Below are 16771 nucleotides of genomic sequence, written 5' to 3'. Positions count from 1 at the left end.
ATTCCGCTACTAGATACCATCAAACAATAACACTTAGGTATTCAGATATTGCCTTAAACTCGAACATGTGTAGATCAAATCTATTTACTATATATTAATGATATTTCCTCCCTACAGACATGCGTATCGTTCGGATTTTAGTGAAAATAGGTACACCGATATAAAATTAACTATTAAAACAATCCCAGGAGTGAACGACAGGTATTATGTGGTCAAAGACAATAAACACAAGTATTATACACAATCACCTAATATTATTATTATAGATATTATATTATTTTAATGATACACCCAACAATTAGACGAAAAGATTAATAGTTTAATGTTATTGGATATATTTAGTACCGTCTTTTTCATATTATAATTATAATTATAATCATATTAAATATTATAACCTAGATTTTTATTACTGTTTGCGTTTAATTCGTTAAGAATCACTTAAAAAAAAAAAAAAAAAAAAATGGTTTAAAACATTCAAAATTAAAATTGCTTTCTGTATCCAATCCAGTGGCGTAACTATAAGGGATCAGCATATCCGAGCCCAATCGCATGGGGCCCGAAGTAATACAATTGTTTTCTCTATTAATTAACTATTATTTTTTAATTCAAAATATAAAAACTATTTTTTTTTTAGTTCAAAAAAATTATTGCTAATTATTATTATTATTATTATACAATGTAGTATAAAGCATATAGTGAAATAATCAATTATTCATGCTTTAATTTTTTGTTCATCATTATGATTGTTTTTGTCCAACTCGACTATAGTGAAAACAAAATGAGTTTTATAGTTCTATCAATACTACTTGTATTAAACATTGGGTTTTATTCCTAGCGTATATTTATTACTTAGCTGACTATCAATCGATCGTCTGTCATTAATCGTTATTATTATTATTTATTTAAGAACCCAATCCCACAATATTAATATTATAGTACATAATATATATATATATATATAAATAAAATATAATATAGTATTTGCTGAAAAATAACTACAAATAAAATAAATAATACGATGTAAAATTAGTTCAAATTTTTTTCTTGTTGATGAAGTTGAACAGTAGTTAGCGGTTTCGTCATTATTGGTCTAGAATACGTATTTTTAAATTATAGAGGCAATTTTGAATTTACACATTTGTATTGATAAATTATAAACAGCGCTCGTAAGTAAATGGAATTTGATTTAATACATGAATTGGTACATAAAAAATGGCACCAAAAAAAGCTAGCGGTTATTAAAATCGTAAAAGAAAACTAGAAAAGCAATTACAGGTAGAAAAATGTCCAAAAATGTTATTGTATATTGTTCAAATCATATATAAACGTACAAAACAATATATATATATATATATATATATATATATATATATATATATTTCTCAATAATTTGGCATTAATCAGTATAAAAAATGTTATAATTTCTAAATTATATCTGAACGAAGTAATACAAAATTTTACTGATTTAAAATCTAGAAAAAATTGTATAGTTTATAAAAATGTATTATGATTACTATATTGTACGATTAAAGAAATAATGTTAATTCAATATTCATTATAAATAATAATAATAATAATAAATTGTATCCAAATAAATATTGCAATATTTTACCTAGGTATCCATAAATATGAGAATTTTAAACAAAATATGTAGGTAAGAATAAATCGTATGTATTGTATTTAATTTATGTATATATTAAAAAGAATTTGTTTAAGAGAGCTTTTCAAAAAATTAACCGGGTCGTCAAAATATCTTGGGCCGGCCCTGAGTACATTTTATTTTTATTTATCACTAAAGAATTTATGAATCATTACATAGCATGTTATTTTCGCTGACCATAAATTATTTAATATAAGCAAATTTTCCAAGCTTGTTTTCTTTTTTTAACAATACCAGTGAAGACATTTTTCAAAAATTAAAATAGTTAAAAACTATAATCAAAGTATAATGTCCCAAATTATTTTATCAAGTTCAGCTATAAAATCAATAAAAAATAAAATATTCAAAGAAATTAATCCGACAGTTATTATTTTTAATTTATCAAATAAGAAGTTCAGAAAAAGGTTTAAGTTTTGCGTTTTAAATTTATATTAATTATTATTTGTTCCAACTAAAAATATTTATTGATTTTTTGTATGTACATAGTAAGAAATATTAAATTATTGTAAAATGATAAAATATGTATTTAATAAAATGTGCAATAATATTTAAAAAAAAAAATTTAAATAATTTTAGTATAGTGAATACATCTCCACAAATCTTCTTGGTATACATACCTGGATGAGAAGGGCCTGTTGGAAATTTCGCTCCCGGGCCTAAATATTGAAGATACACCGCTGATCCAGTCATTTATTTCTAAGCAATCTAGAGAAACGTGAATGAATATGCTTTAATTCCAAGTTACTTCAAATTTATTACTGCTACTATAAGTACTCAAATTTACGAGTATGTATAAAATAAATAATATTAATATTTTATATTTTGTAATATATTACAATTTCAAAACTTACACAAAAAATTATTCCGAGCCTTGTAAGTCACTCGCCGCTTCTATTACATCTCTCCGTACTTCCCTGTTCTTCGCCAGTTGTTCTCCCTCTCGTATTTTCTGAAGCTTGAGATCGTCCCTAACTCAGTCAGATCATCGTTGTCTTGGTCTCCCTCTCGGTTATTTCTTTTCTGGTTTCCATAATGTGATGTTATGCACTGTTTGACCCTCCACTCACCAAACGTGTCCAATCCAGCTTATTCGTTTGCTTTTAAGAATTCCTACTATGTTTGTTTCATTGAATATTGCCCTCAACTCTATATTAGTTTTTCGTTCATACGTGTTCTTCTCGTTTCTTCTGGGCCCATAGATTCCACGCAATATGTTTCTTTCAAATAGTATCAGCCTTTTTTGATGCCCACGCTCTAAAGTTTAGTTTAAAACAATAATTTCATAAGATGAGCGACCACTTAAAAATTACAATGTTCAATAATGATATAACATTATACTACATGATTAAAAGTTTTTAAATAAATGTAATAAATGTAAGGTCTTAACATTGTCTTGTTTTAATTGTCATTTATTTTTAATAACGTATTTGAATCGTACTAACTTAGTAGTGTCGATAATGCGTAGATAATAAGCAACTAATATTTTTGTTATGTTTTTCCATAAATTTTTAAATATAGAGGTAAATAACTTACGTTTTCGCCAACATTATCATTCTTTATTTTAAAAATCGTTTGAGGTCATGCATTAAAAATGGTTAATGTATCCATTGTTTTAGTTTTAATTACTATAGCGTACGTATAATAAGCACAACGATTGGATCGCTGTCAGCTAGTGATAGTGCAAAATACCTAAAATTCCTTTTCTTATTACGTAACCTCCAATATAACATCTTCATCTTTAGGAGACATTGTTAAAACTAATTTTAAGTTTTATCGATGTTCGGCAAATATGATACAAGTTCATGGATTTTGTGTAATATAATGACGATACCGAAATTATTATATATTATATTATACTTAACCTAACCTAAGCATTTGTACATTTTTGTTTTAAATTTAAAATCAACGTTTTTTTTTTTTATATTTATTTTATTTATTATTACCTTAAATACAATATTTTTTCCTTCAAAAATGAACTTTAATAAATAATCATAAGGCAATAACAAACAAGTAGGTGCCTAAATAAACGGCTGTCGTGTGCTTTTGTGGAATCTGAGGCTGTACATTATGAGCCTTCTTTATTTATACTTATTTAGCTAACATACACATACCACTGTAGTACAATACTGGTATTTAAGTTTAATAATATGCAAATATAATCAAATATAGTATTTAGTTTGATTAAAATATTACATATTAATTGAAAAAAAAAATCTTGAAAAATGGACGAAGCTTGCATTACAATTATTGTTGCTTTGGCTATAAATAATGCAGATGTATATCATTATACCGTAAAATAAGGGCGTACCCAAGGGGGTTGGGTCCGGACCCCCCCCCATTGTAATTTCTACATACTCAACGATTTAATAGTAAATAGTATAATAATAGTAGTATATTTTAATTTCCCATTATCTTTAATATAAAAAGTTTATAGATTATATAATATACCTATAATGTATATACTATATTATATTAACAGTAATCGTTGGTATTGAGTTAAACTATAATTATAATTAGAGAACAAATAAAATAAAAATGTTAGACCCCCCCTCCCCTCAATAAATTGTTCCTGGGTACGCTCCTGTCGTAAAAATGTTACCGTAAAAACAGCAAAGGTTGGAAAGCGGAAGCAATACAACATTACAACAACTAGGATATCAGTAAAACATCGAAGATCTTATTAAGTATTATCCAACATGCCCTCCCGATGCTTGTACATATATATATATAACCTAGTATACTACATACATAAAAAATCAATTAGTTTCATTTTAGTATAACAAAGTTATAACATTTTTTTGCATAATAGGCTAGGATGACGAGTCCCCGGGGTACTTGGTTCTCCTTGCCCCATCCTCTCACCGGCCCAGTCTAGGTATTATTGTAATGTACTACATTGAAATATGTCAGACCTCTCGAACGAGAGAACCTATATACGTTTGATAAGCCTCTATGTACCAACTATAGATTTTAATATCTTATACATGCTCAAACTCAAATCCATCGTACTACATATAGTACCAAGTGCGTTACGATAATTGTTTGAATAATCATATAAAAGCATCATAAGATGCACAATTTACTGTACGGGCGTATGGGATATTCAAATCTTGTGAATTTGTTATAAAATATCACAATTGATATTTCACTGAAATAATTTCAGTGAATTGTCTAACCTTGTGAATACAAAACCAATGGCAGACAAAAATATTACTGTTCTAAAATGCGCATTATTTCCAATCAAATAAATGCGCCGAGAAGGCGACGTGACACTCCCAAAAACAGATTAACAGAGGCATGTAAAATAAGTGGTCAATTAAGAGGGTATGATTAAAATCGATTAACCATAATGGGCGCATGGTATGGAACTGTAGGCATTTGGTCAAACATTCCAAATATTTATTCAAACGAATTCCCTGAACACCGATTGTTCGATACCATTAAAATAGTGGACATAAAACCACCCTTGAAGCCGACGATGCGACTTAAATCACATTATTTTTACAAGTCCTTCTCTTACTCTTTACGATTCATTATTCTGCAAACTCTTCTCTTGATGTAATCCCTTCTTCTCAATTTTCGTTTTCCTTCCGTCATTTCACTCATCATTAATTTAATTCTCAACGCAGGTCACCACTTTTAAATTATTGTAATTTATTTAAATTTATTGTAAAATATCACACCAATTGCCTTGCAACACAAATCATTATGAATAACTGTATTTTCACAGAAAACACATAATTTTCAAGTTATAATGTCTTTGGGATAAAAACAATAATAAAAAAAAAACTACATACACCGCCCGTAAATGGTAAACAACGATATAAAGCTTGAGATAATTATTTTATTGTTTAATTACTTAAGTACATCTATATAGGGCTGACGAGAACTTTTGAAGACCCCGGAGCTGATTGATTCCAGGCCCCTTTTACTTAAACTTGTTTGGCCAAGATAGTACTGTAAAAATATTCAAATTTACATCTTATACTATGGCGAATAAGATTATGAAATAATTTTTTACAAAAGGCTAAGACTACGGGTACTCCTAGAAATACGAGCTCTGGGGCTCTAGCCCTATCTACCCCTCCCTCTCGCTAGCCCCGCATCTACACTCGTAGTAGACTCTACAGCTGATGTGTGTACAAAGCAAGGAAATTAACATGCCTGTTACAGAGCTACGTGAGTGTGCGTGTGTATCGGCCTGATTCAACCCAGTGTTATCTTTTCGACGATCTCTTGGCTATCGAAACATAAGGGAAGAGGGCGACCTGCACCTTTTAACATTAGTCCGTGATTTTATCGATTTCGACCGTCCGTTCATTTTATCTCGGATACCATGAACGTATCGAATTATCAACACGATCCTCTTCCAGTCCACGTGTACACTTTTGGTTGTCTGGGTTTTTCAAATTCCATTTATATACTACGTAACTAATTTAACGGTAAAAATATTCAGTATAATATAATTTTTCCCGGATAAATAACACAAGAAACAAAAAGGAATTTATTTTTCGTTTGGAATATTATCGAACTCACACTTAGATTGTTTAAGCACACGCGTATTACGGAAATATTCTACTACATATAAATAGAATCGAAAGAATCGAAAGAATCGAAATTCTTTTGAGTTAACAAATTGCAAGCAATCTCATCTGATATACCAACAAGGATATAGTGATCAGAATATTTGCTGCATAATGGACATAGTAGGTTATTATATAATATAATTGAGATTTTTATTTTATTATGATTAAGTTGAAGGAAAAAAGAATGGCGGTTTTATTTTAAGTTATAATTGGTATCTAATTGTATAAAATTGAACGCGTTGTAAACATTTATAATGAAAAGTGTATAAAAAACTTGAAAAATTCCAGAAGAAATTTATATTTATTTTCAGTTATTTTTTATAAAATATTATTCGAATACAATACTTGAAACTGTAGAGTTATTATCAATAACATATTATAAATGTTAATAAACATGTTCTAATGTTATAAATATTAGAACGATCGTCTTTCACGTCAGATTACATTTTTTTTATATTGTAACTTTCTTATTTAATGCAATGTAAAATTTAAGTTATATATTATAATTTTATTTTTATTTTTATCTGCTTCTATGACTATGACTATTGCACTGGGTAAATGTTTAATTATTTCCATCAATTAATTAATGTTGAAAATAAAAATTGTTTCAGTCGTTTTCGTAAGTTCAGATCATAAAAACAACGACTCGTTGGTATAATATTATCAAAACAAAATTATTTTAACTACATTTTCTAAACCACGACAATTATGGTTTTTTTTCCAAATTAAAATTAGTCTTCCTATGTATAAATCAAAAACCAATCAAATTTAAATTATTATTATCATTATTTATTATTCAGTATTATCGTAATATTAAATTAAAGTGCATTCTTCAGGTTATTTGGGTTTTATGAGTTTTTTTTTTATTTTGTTATTATATTGTTTACCGTCGTTTCGTAAACGTTCTATACACACATGATAACACATTGCGAGCTAACAGGGGCAGCCACAGTTCCTGACACATGCTGCATAGATGTCTAAATGCGAAAGACACAATCCCCGACTGACGACACTCCTAAATTTGCATAAAAAAAGTAGAAGAGTTTGCTTGGTGATGTACACATGAAAGGGTAGAAACTAGGTGTGGACATCATTGTTTATAATATTCCGAAACCATTCAATCGTCATATTATTAATCATTTCCTTTATTTTCACACCCTGTTGTGAATAAAACATGTTTTTAAAAACAACAATTTAAATCGAAGTGGGGACCGGTACATTTTTATATTTCGTTACTTTAGCCCTTGGTTTTTTTTTCGTATAGAAGGATTGTCTTGTTTTCTTTCTCATTGTTTTTGTCGTAAACATCAGTTGGCAACACTTAGCAGCCATTTCGATTTTGCGTGTACCGTTTTGTACGTTTTTCACTACCATCCTAATGTCATTCTTCGATAACAATCCAACCCGTTGACATGTACACCTGAATCCGTCACTGATCGTGGAAAACGATAAATTTGATAACTATCGGTTTGTATTTGTCGTAATCGTATACGATTATTGTTAAAATCACTAGTAATTGTTTTCAATTTAGAGTGTATTGTCTGATTTGTGAGAAAATACCTTGTTGGATCTGCTCACGATCGAAGTTGCATTTATTTTGGGCTCAGCGTGATTGTAGGCGTCGTTTCCATTGCATCCGAATAAGGTAAGAAACGTAATTAATTTAATCAGTTTTTCTGGTATGAATGGAATACCCCTCGGTAACTTATGTTCGATTTTGTCAAGGTGTGAATAATTTTGTAAATATTTTTCGTAATAATAATTTTTTTTTTTAAAAAACTTCACCAATGTGTGGTTCTTATGAAATTGTTTAAGATAACATCTGTACATAGATATGTGAACAAACACACTATCTTAATTTTATAAAATTTTTTAGAAAAAATTGTTATTTTAGTCTGTATAATACGAAATAAAATAAGTTAGTGTTCATAATTTTTCTTAATGTTTTCAGTGACTGAATATAATTAGATCAGTTTTATAATTTTTATTTACATACATTTTATTTGCTAAGATATGCAAAAACAAATTTTTATTATTTCTAGAACTATTATTTATCATAACTTGCTATTATTACATTAAATATTAGTTTATACTAATATAGTTTATAAGTCGTATTAGTGAAGTGAAATACTTCTGTACTGTCTCACAATATAAATACTAAACACATGCATGGCCAGACCATTAAAATTTAAATCCAGGACAAGCCAAACTTTATTTAAATGAAACACTGACATCGGGCCCGGCTTTTAAATTTTTAAATATTTTACGGTCCGAATCGGGTTTTTTCAGAATGTAAAAACTTGTACAAAAATTCAATTTTACTGATAAAATAGTCCTAAGAGCCGAGCCGATTTTTGAAAAATATCTTTAGAGCTTTAGGCCCGTTTCACAACCGAACGTTCATACGTGACGTTTTTAAATTTACATTGTTTAAGTTCATACGTTTCGATCGAAAAAACCCATATGCACCCTCGTCAACCAGAACAGACCTCTAACAAGTATCTACGTCTATTATTATATTGGTCGTCCAACCAAGATAAGATTATATATGTACAATAGCGCCCAGACAGGTTACCAAGAAGTGCAATTGCATGTGCTCTCGTCAGGGGTGTGTGTATGGGTGGGTTGGTGGGTATATAATTGGACAACTTGGATACCAAACATTATGGAGTATGGTAAGCAAATAACATTATTATTATAACACAAACATTATACCTATACGGCACTGGGTGTAGACATCTTAATTTTAATTAAGTATAATAAATCTTAATTTCTTAAATTTATAGTTGTTTTGAGAGTTAATTACAGTTACAGACAACAATTTAAACAAACGTTTTTTTTAAAAAAAAAAAAAATTGGTGGGTGGGTGGGTAATTTTTTTAGTTGCATGTGCTCTCAAAATACTTCTGTACGCCACTGTATATGTAGTATATTTAAGACGATTCAAAAAATAAACTTTCATTACATAAATACTAGTACCATTTAAAATTAACAATAACTTAAAAATAATTAAATAAACTTGCAATTTTAAGTTTAAAAATTAACAAAATTAACAAGATTCTTAAAAATCTATAAATATGCAATTATATGTATAATATTTAAAACATGCAAAAATATTAGTGATGCACAACGATATTTTTTCCGTTTTCGATATCGGTTCATTGATATCTATATCATATCGTGATATCGAAAAACAAACGATGTATCGATATAAATTATTAATTTAGAATAATAATAGACTAAAAAAAAATTGATTGGCGGTTTTTTTTTTTAGAATTAATATTTTTTACATTAAAAAAGTATAAAAAAAGTTTTCATATTATATTATTATAAACAAAAATTAAAAAATTAAAATTGAATTAAAATTATAGGTACATTATTTATTTTGCATCTACTATAGGTACCTCCGAGTGTTGTATAATTAATTCCTGAAAATATAAATACATTTAAAATTATTAAGTATTTAGCTATTCATTATTTTATTGGTATATGTCACACGACCTCCAGGTAATGGTACTATCTTAATAGAATTCATAATTGTTACTTAATTGTAAATATCAGAGACGATGTATAAACTCAACGCAGACAACGGAAAAAACTAACTATAAAAAACCAACAGTCACAGCTATACGTCTATTGTAAAAGCTTTATCGTATTGCTTATCGTTAATGTTTAATCATTCTTTGACATTGATTCATTGTCAAAATTTATATAAATAGAAATTAGAAATTTTAAATTGCAACGAATTGATATCAATTTTCGATATCGGTAAAATGTTGGATATTTACCTACGATGTCATATTCCGAAATCGAATATTATTTTTGTCATATCGATATCGGTAAAATTGGTCTGATATCGATATCAAAATATGACATCATTGTGCGTCACTAAAAATTATGCAAAATAAAAATAATTATATTTAATTGACATTAAGCCAAATTGTGGTCATACTGAAAACCAATCAATTTGGACTTGGGAAAAAAATATGCAAATGCTTATAAATTCTAGCCCTATTTATTACCAATCATAATCGTCAGATTTACATAAATTAAAACTAAAGTAAAGATTTTTAATAAATTTAGAAATATTTTGTTTACAAGATCAAAATGATATTATACATGATATAATTTGGACGTTAGAGTACTATAAATTAAAATATTAAGTTTAAGTACATGTTATACACTAATCATTGCTCGTTTTTTTATGTAATTGTTTATTGCTTTCTAGTGTTTACAAATTATGATCCCTAAGTTTTATTTTTATTAAACAATACTAAAAAAATATATTTAAATTAAAATGTTGTAAAACCCCGAATGATTTTAGCAGTTCGGACTTTTACAAGCGAATTTTGGTAAATCTTAGGATTAACAATCAATGATTGAAAAAGTCCGAAATAATATATTTTTTCCAATTCTGTAATAATTCTTAGCTACCTGTAATTATTTTTGTGCATTGGTGTTGATATCAATAGTTTTAATTTATATACTTAGTTTAATTTTTGACTGTGATACGAATTATAATAAAATTTTTAATCATTGTGTCTTCAATGATTAAGATGGAACAGATTTAATAGAAGATTAATTTAATAAACTGATATCAGAGCCAATTGCAGGAATTAATTTTACGAGCAGTATTCGTTTTACAATTTTCTTGGTTAGTATTACGAGTATAGTATTATTATCTATAATAGTATCTATTAAATAAATCGCTTACAATTAAAGCCGGGTTATGGTGGGGTCTAGCCGAGGTGGTAGCTCTGGGGCCCTTTCGAGTACCCAAGTGAAAGGGACCCAAACAATTTTAAGTCGATACACATTTTTATCATACTAAAATGAGTAGTTTTATAGACATAAATTATATATACCTATTAATTTTATAATTTTACAGTGCAATTGACAATTTATGAAATAGTTAAAAAAATGTATTGTTCCACGAGCGTAGCGAGCAGCTTTGTAAAGCATGTTTTGTCAAAAGGTCCCATATAAAATTTCAGCCCCGGGGCTTAATAAGTGCTTAATCCGGCCTTGCTTACAATACAATTTTATGAAATTTTTTATGGTGTTGTGGAGTTAAAAATTAACAAAAATAATTATTATTTAATTGAGGAAAAATAAAATATATTTTAAAGTGAAGTTAAAGTGAGTGAAGTTAAAGTAGCTAAATCTGTTGATGTGAAAAAAACAGTTCACTATCGGCGATTTAAACATTTTGATATTGTTAATTTTGCTGGTGAATAAAAACTGATTGTTCCGATGAATGATGACTCCGAAGCAATGCATTATTATATTCGATATAATGTATGAAATTAGTAACATATACAAAAATGTTAACACTGAGGGAATAAATATTTATATAGGTAAGAATTATCACAGAATTGGAAAAAATATATAATTTCGGAATTTCACAAACATTGATTAATGCTAAGATTTACCAAAACTCGCTTGTTAAAGTCCGAACTACTAAAATCATTCAGGGTTTAACCAAAGAATAATTTATATCCTAGGTTTTACCGAAATCAATTGGTAAATGTCCGAATTTCGGACATTTACCGATCGCAGTCTGTAAAACCTAGGATTAACCAGTAAATCCTAGGTTTCATCGGTATTCGTATTATTACCGTAACATATAATATATATACAATATTTACTTTTTAATGGTACAGTAAAAAAAAATAAATGGACTGTCCTGATTTATAGTATTGTTAAATGTCAATAGAAAATTAGATAATTTAAATAACATTTATATAATTTAGTTTTAACTTAAGTATACAATTTGCTGACATATAAATTAAATATGTGTGAAAAACATGAATTTAAAATTAAACAAATTTCCTAAGTATGATAATTTAATGTGTAATACACATAATTATATAAGCTAATAAAAATTGTCTCAGTTTTTTATTTTTATTATAGCTTTAATTCAAGATAATACTGTTTGACAATTAGTAAATATATTTGATTTACATTGGCTTGTTAAATATATATTACTGTAAATTTAATTATAACCAATAATATTTAATATTTGAATAAAAATAATAACTATAAAATACAGAATATAAAATTTATATTTAATAAATTAATTGTTTAATTTTGTATTTGCATTTGATGTAAGTAGTAGAGAATAAGAATGTATAAATGTGTATTAATTATATAACCATAATCTCCAACAGTATACTAAATCATTTTATTTAACAATTGTTATAACTCATGATTTTAAATTATGATAACAATAATTTAAACAAATTAGTATATATTCAAAATATATTATTAATTGTAACAAATATTTGCTTTTAAGTTATATACAAATACTGAGAGTAATACAATTACTCATTGATACAATAAAGAATATTAACATTATGATATTCAGTGGATTAATTTTATATAGTTAACCTAATATAGTAAAAATATTTTTATTATTAAAGTTTATTCAAATATGTTAAAAAAAGGTTTGTACAGTATGAAATTTTGAAAGCATACTTGTGAATTACTAATAAATATTTTAAATTTTCTTTCAATTTCTTTAATATATTAATCTTTCAAATTTCTTTTCATACTATTTTAAAATTATAAACAATTGTTAAAACCTCTGTTAAAACTGAAAATTAAGAAAAATAATAGAATAATGACAAGTACAACAACAATAATTATTGTTGATGAATTTAAAATAATTGGCATTTAACCTAAAACACCTAGTAAAATTTGCTTCAAATTTTTTAATTTTTTAATTTTTAGTTTTCTTTTTCAACACAAAATAAGATATTTACATGCTTAGTTATAGGAAACTTAAATTCTTATATTAGTTTATTATATTCACATATACGAATAATATTTTTAATATAAATTAATCTGTGAGTATGATTATTTATTATTATCAAGAGTTACTATAAAAATACTTATATTTTAATAAATTGTAAAACATAGAGTGTATGTTATGATTAAAACATTTTAAACAATAAAATCTAGCTAACCAATTAATTTTCAAATTTTCTTATTTGTTCTAAGTAGAATCTGTAAATTAATTAAATCCTAATTCAAGTAATGTTTTACAATATATTTATATATGTGGGATTCTATAGTCAAAATAAAACAATTATTAATATCGGTATTACTAATCACTTTATAGAAAAATAGCACACATTAAATATATCACAACACTAGGAAAAAAGTTTTGATTGTTAATACTAAGGACTTACGACAATGTTAGACGCACCACTCTGTCACTGACTAGCAGATCGCCCGAGCATGTTGCGAGTGTCCTCTGTCAGAGAGGTCCCTTCTCCACATATGTATCATGAATTATACTTAAGTTGTTTATCTCTTCAAATAGTTATTTGAAGATTTGTAGCATACCCCCAGTTACTCAACGGTATTTATTAATACAGTATCTGATAATAATGCTCAAATTGTTAAAGTTAGTAAAATAGTAATGTATAAATTATACATTAATTAATTGAAAGATACATTATTTTTTTTTCACAATATCTGTTAATACAATGTTTCTTAAAACTAAATCTTATTATCAGATACATATTATAATTTAGTTATTTAATATTATTTTATTAATTATTATATATAAAAAATTTTTTTAACATTTTATTAATATTTATTCTTTAATTGCTGATTACAATTTTTCTGTCTCTTTCTACTTGACTTATCAATACAATATATATATATATATATATAAGATTGACTTAAATTTTATTTTTGTTAGTAAAAAATTAAATATACATCTTGTGTATATGACATCAGCGACTGGATCATGTGTGTATGTTATATCCTCATGAGCTGTTAAACAGATTATGGAATGACATTCATGTAAATTAAAAGTTTCTCCCCTTGGTTTTTTGAATTTGCTGTTGCATGCCGTCAATACAACAGTTCAAATGAAGAATGTGTGTTAGGATATTTCCAAATAAATACTGAATATAAGTTTAACTGTTATTTATTGAAATATTTCTAAATAAAAAGTATTAAGTATTTGACAAATAGACTGGAGTTGCGTATTGCCATTGTATTGCCATGCGTATTATCAGTTCAACCGATGAAGAGTAGATATGAGAGGATAGGTTGATTAAATAATTACTAGACTTTAAATATTTTATTATTTATTGATAAATTATTCTGTCCAAAAAATTTTATTAACTTAAATTATTTCTAAGTACCTACAATAAATCATTAATCTATCTAGTGTGAAGGTGCTTACTAAGCTTGGACTGAAACACATCTGAATATTGGTCTGTTAGTAACCCCTTTATATACTCAGGTCTTGTGAGAATCAATCACTATGTAAAAGTTGTTCCTGATAATTATAAATATAAGATTTATTACTTTAGTGACCTCGCTAATATTACTATTCGCACGTCTCTCATATTTTGTTGTGCTTCTTTTTAATTGCTTTTTTAATATTACACTTTAAAATGTAGCCATACAGTTCATATATAACATGTGTTTGTGTTACTTTCTGATTTTAATTAATAATTAATAATCATTTCCCGATTTCTATTATTTATGATTTATTTTGTTCCTCCTATGTAGTAAGAGTCGTAAGGACCTACATCTTATATGTCCGTAACACTGGCATAAATGTGGGTCTATTTAGGACTACCTTATATACCCCATGGATGTGTGTGATCCTGTGGCATTCTCTTTTCTCAAGAACTACTTTGACCATCTAAACCTTTTTTATGTTCTCGTCTTTTTAAGTATAATATTCCTAAGGTGGTGAACCTCTCATAACTTGTATTTGCATACTTGTTTTATCCTACAACCTTTCATCTATTTTAATCGTACTACTGGTGCTTTTATATATTAATTATATAGAGTTGTTCTGATATTCTTAATACTTTATGTGAAATGTGGTTTCCCATATAACAGTACTCGTAAGGACTGACATTTATGTGTTTCTGTAACATTACCAAAGTCAATTGAAAATAATACTCGATTTCCTTTACACACATCCTTAATTACAAATTCGTAAGGGCTAAAGTAATAATTTCATAAGTGTATGTCTTTACAAGTGTCAATATCTCTGGCTTCTTTACCGCTAATACCCGTTTCGTGATTCCGACAACATGATTGTGGTTTTGGTGATGGTATTGTTTACTTTCCTGTTTTTCTTTATGAAAATTAGTTTTCCAACTAATTTTACTCATTGAAATTAATTTAGGCTATTTAGCATTACTCCATTTGTTAAAAGCCATTCTCTTTTTGGTAATAAAGTAAAATTTGAAATTGAATATGATAATTTTGATGTTTGAACTAAAAATAATAATACATGAATTAATGTTTAATTAAACTGTTATTTTATTAAAATAAAATAGGTTTTTTTTTAAAGATTTATTCTATTAAGTAATTTATAGCAAAATATTTAACACTGCGATGGTGATGATGTTTTGGTAGGTGTATAATGTTGTGATAGATCCTACAATTTTCTAGTTCGTAATTAGTTGTATAAAACTAGTTGCTATATTGTTTCAATGAAAAATATGTTATTATATTGTTTTATAATGTCCCCAAATAAATTTGGTTGGACCATATAGTTTTCATAATATATATAAGGTGCTTGTTTGCTATTTTGTTTGATCTAATAATAAGACCCATAGTTCAATTCATTAACCTCCACGTGTACCATCACCATTGCCAATATTATCATAAATCTATGAATAATTTAAATAAAACATTTGGTTTTTTGTTTTTTATTACCTAAACATTTGTTTGTATTCTATTGCTGTATTTTATATAATTGTGCCGCTTATAATCTTCAAATGTATTGCACTTTCATTGAACAGTATGAAATAAGCTGAAACAATTTAGGAGTATTAATTTTTATTTAAAAATGTTAATACTTTTAAAATTAGTATACATACAAAAATATTATATTGTTTAGTAAGTTTTTAAACTAGTTTGTGTCTGGAAAAAGTAATTTTTCTAATAAATTCTGTATAAATTTGCTATTCCAAATTAATTTCAATAACATTCCTTAATGTAGTATGACAGACCTGTAAAAAAAAAAAAAAAATTGTGTTTAATATTCAATGAAAATCGAACACTAAATTTAAATTGTACTTATTTTCTAAGTTTAAGTTTTATTAATTTCAGTTAAAAATATTAAGTTAATGAATAATATGAAAATAATATTTTTCACTACTTCAAATAGTAAAATATTAACTTTGAATTATTTAATTAAGTGTTAAAGATGTATATCATAGTTGGCAAAAGCAATTTTTTTAATTTAAAAATAATTCATTATTACTAGTAGCGGCACAATGCAGGTTTTAATGAAGCAGCCGCTTCATATAAAATGGAGTAAGTTTGGTTGACCACCCTTGTCTTAAACCTTCACTTGTCTTTACATCCCCTTTTTCCCTTTCTTCCCTGACCATATTAAAAAATGTATATTAAATATAACTTAATTTAAACATGATAAACTGGTTTAGTACAGACATAAGCATTTGTATTCTAAAATAAAATAAATAGTAAATTTAATGTAATAAAATGTAATTTAATGTAATAAAATGTAATTTAA

At 26.6% G+C, this 16771-nt stretch overlaps 1 long non-coding RNA gene across 1 annotated transcript in view; it reads right to left on the bottom strand.

The window, feature by feature from the left end:
* Positions 1–13892: 13892 nt before the first annotated feature.
* Positions 13893–16771, bottom strand: part of LOC112691740 — a 4157-nt gene continuing 1278 nt past the window's right edge. The window contains exons 2-4 of the long non-coding RNA XR_003149345.1: positions 16113–16244; positions 15949–16045; positions 13893–15504 (exon numbers count right to left, since the gene is read on the bottom strand). This is a non-coding gene — a long non-coding RNA (uncharacterized LOC112691740). The remainder of the gene's footprint in view (positions 15505–15948; positions 16046–16112; positions 16245–16771) is intronic.

Source organism: Sipha flava, unplaced genomic scaffold (assembly GCF_003268045.1).
Source record: "Sipha flava isolate LNK unplaced genomic scaffold, YSA_version1 66_pilon_pilon, whole genome shotgun sequence".
NCBI classification, from domain to species: Eukaryota; Metazoa; Arthropoda; class Insecta; order Hemiptera; family Aphididae; genus Sipha; species Sipha flava.
Note: the sequence above shows the minus strand (reverse complement) of the source record. Positions and strands in the feature narration are given on the sequence as shown.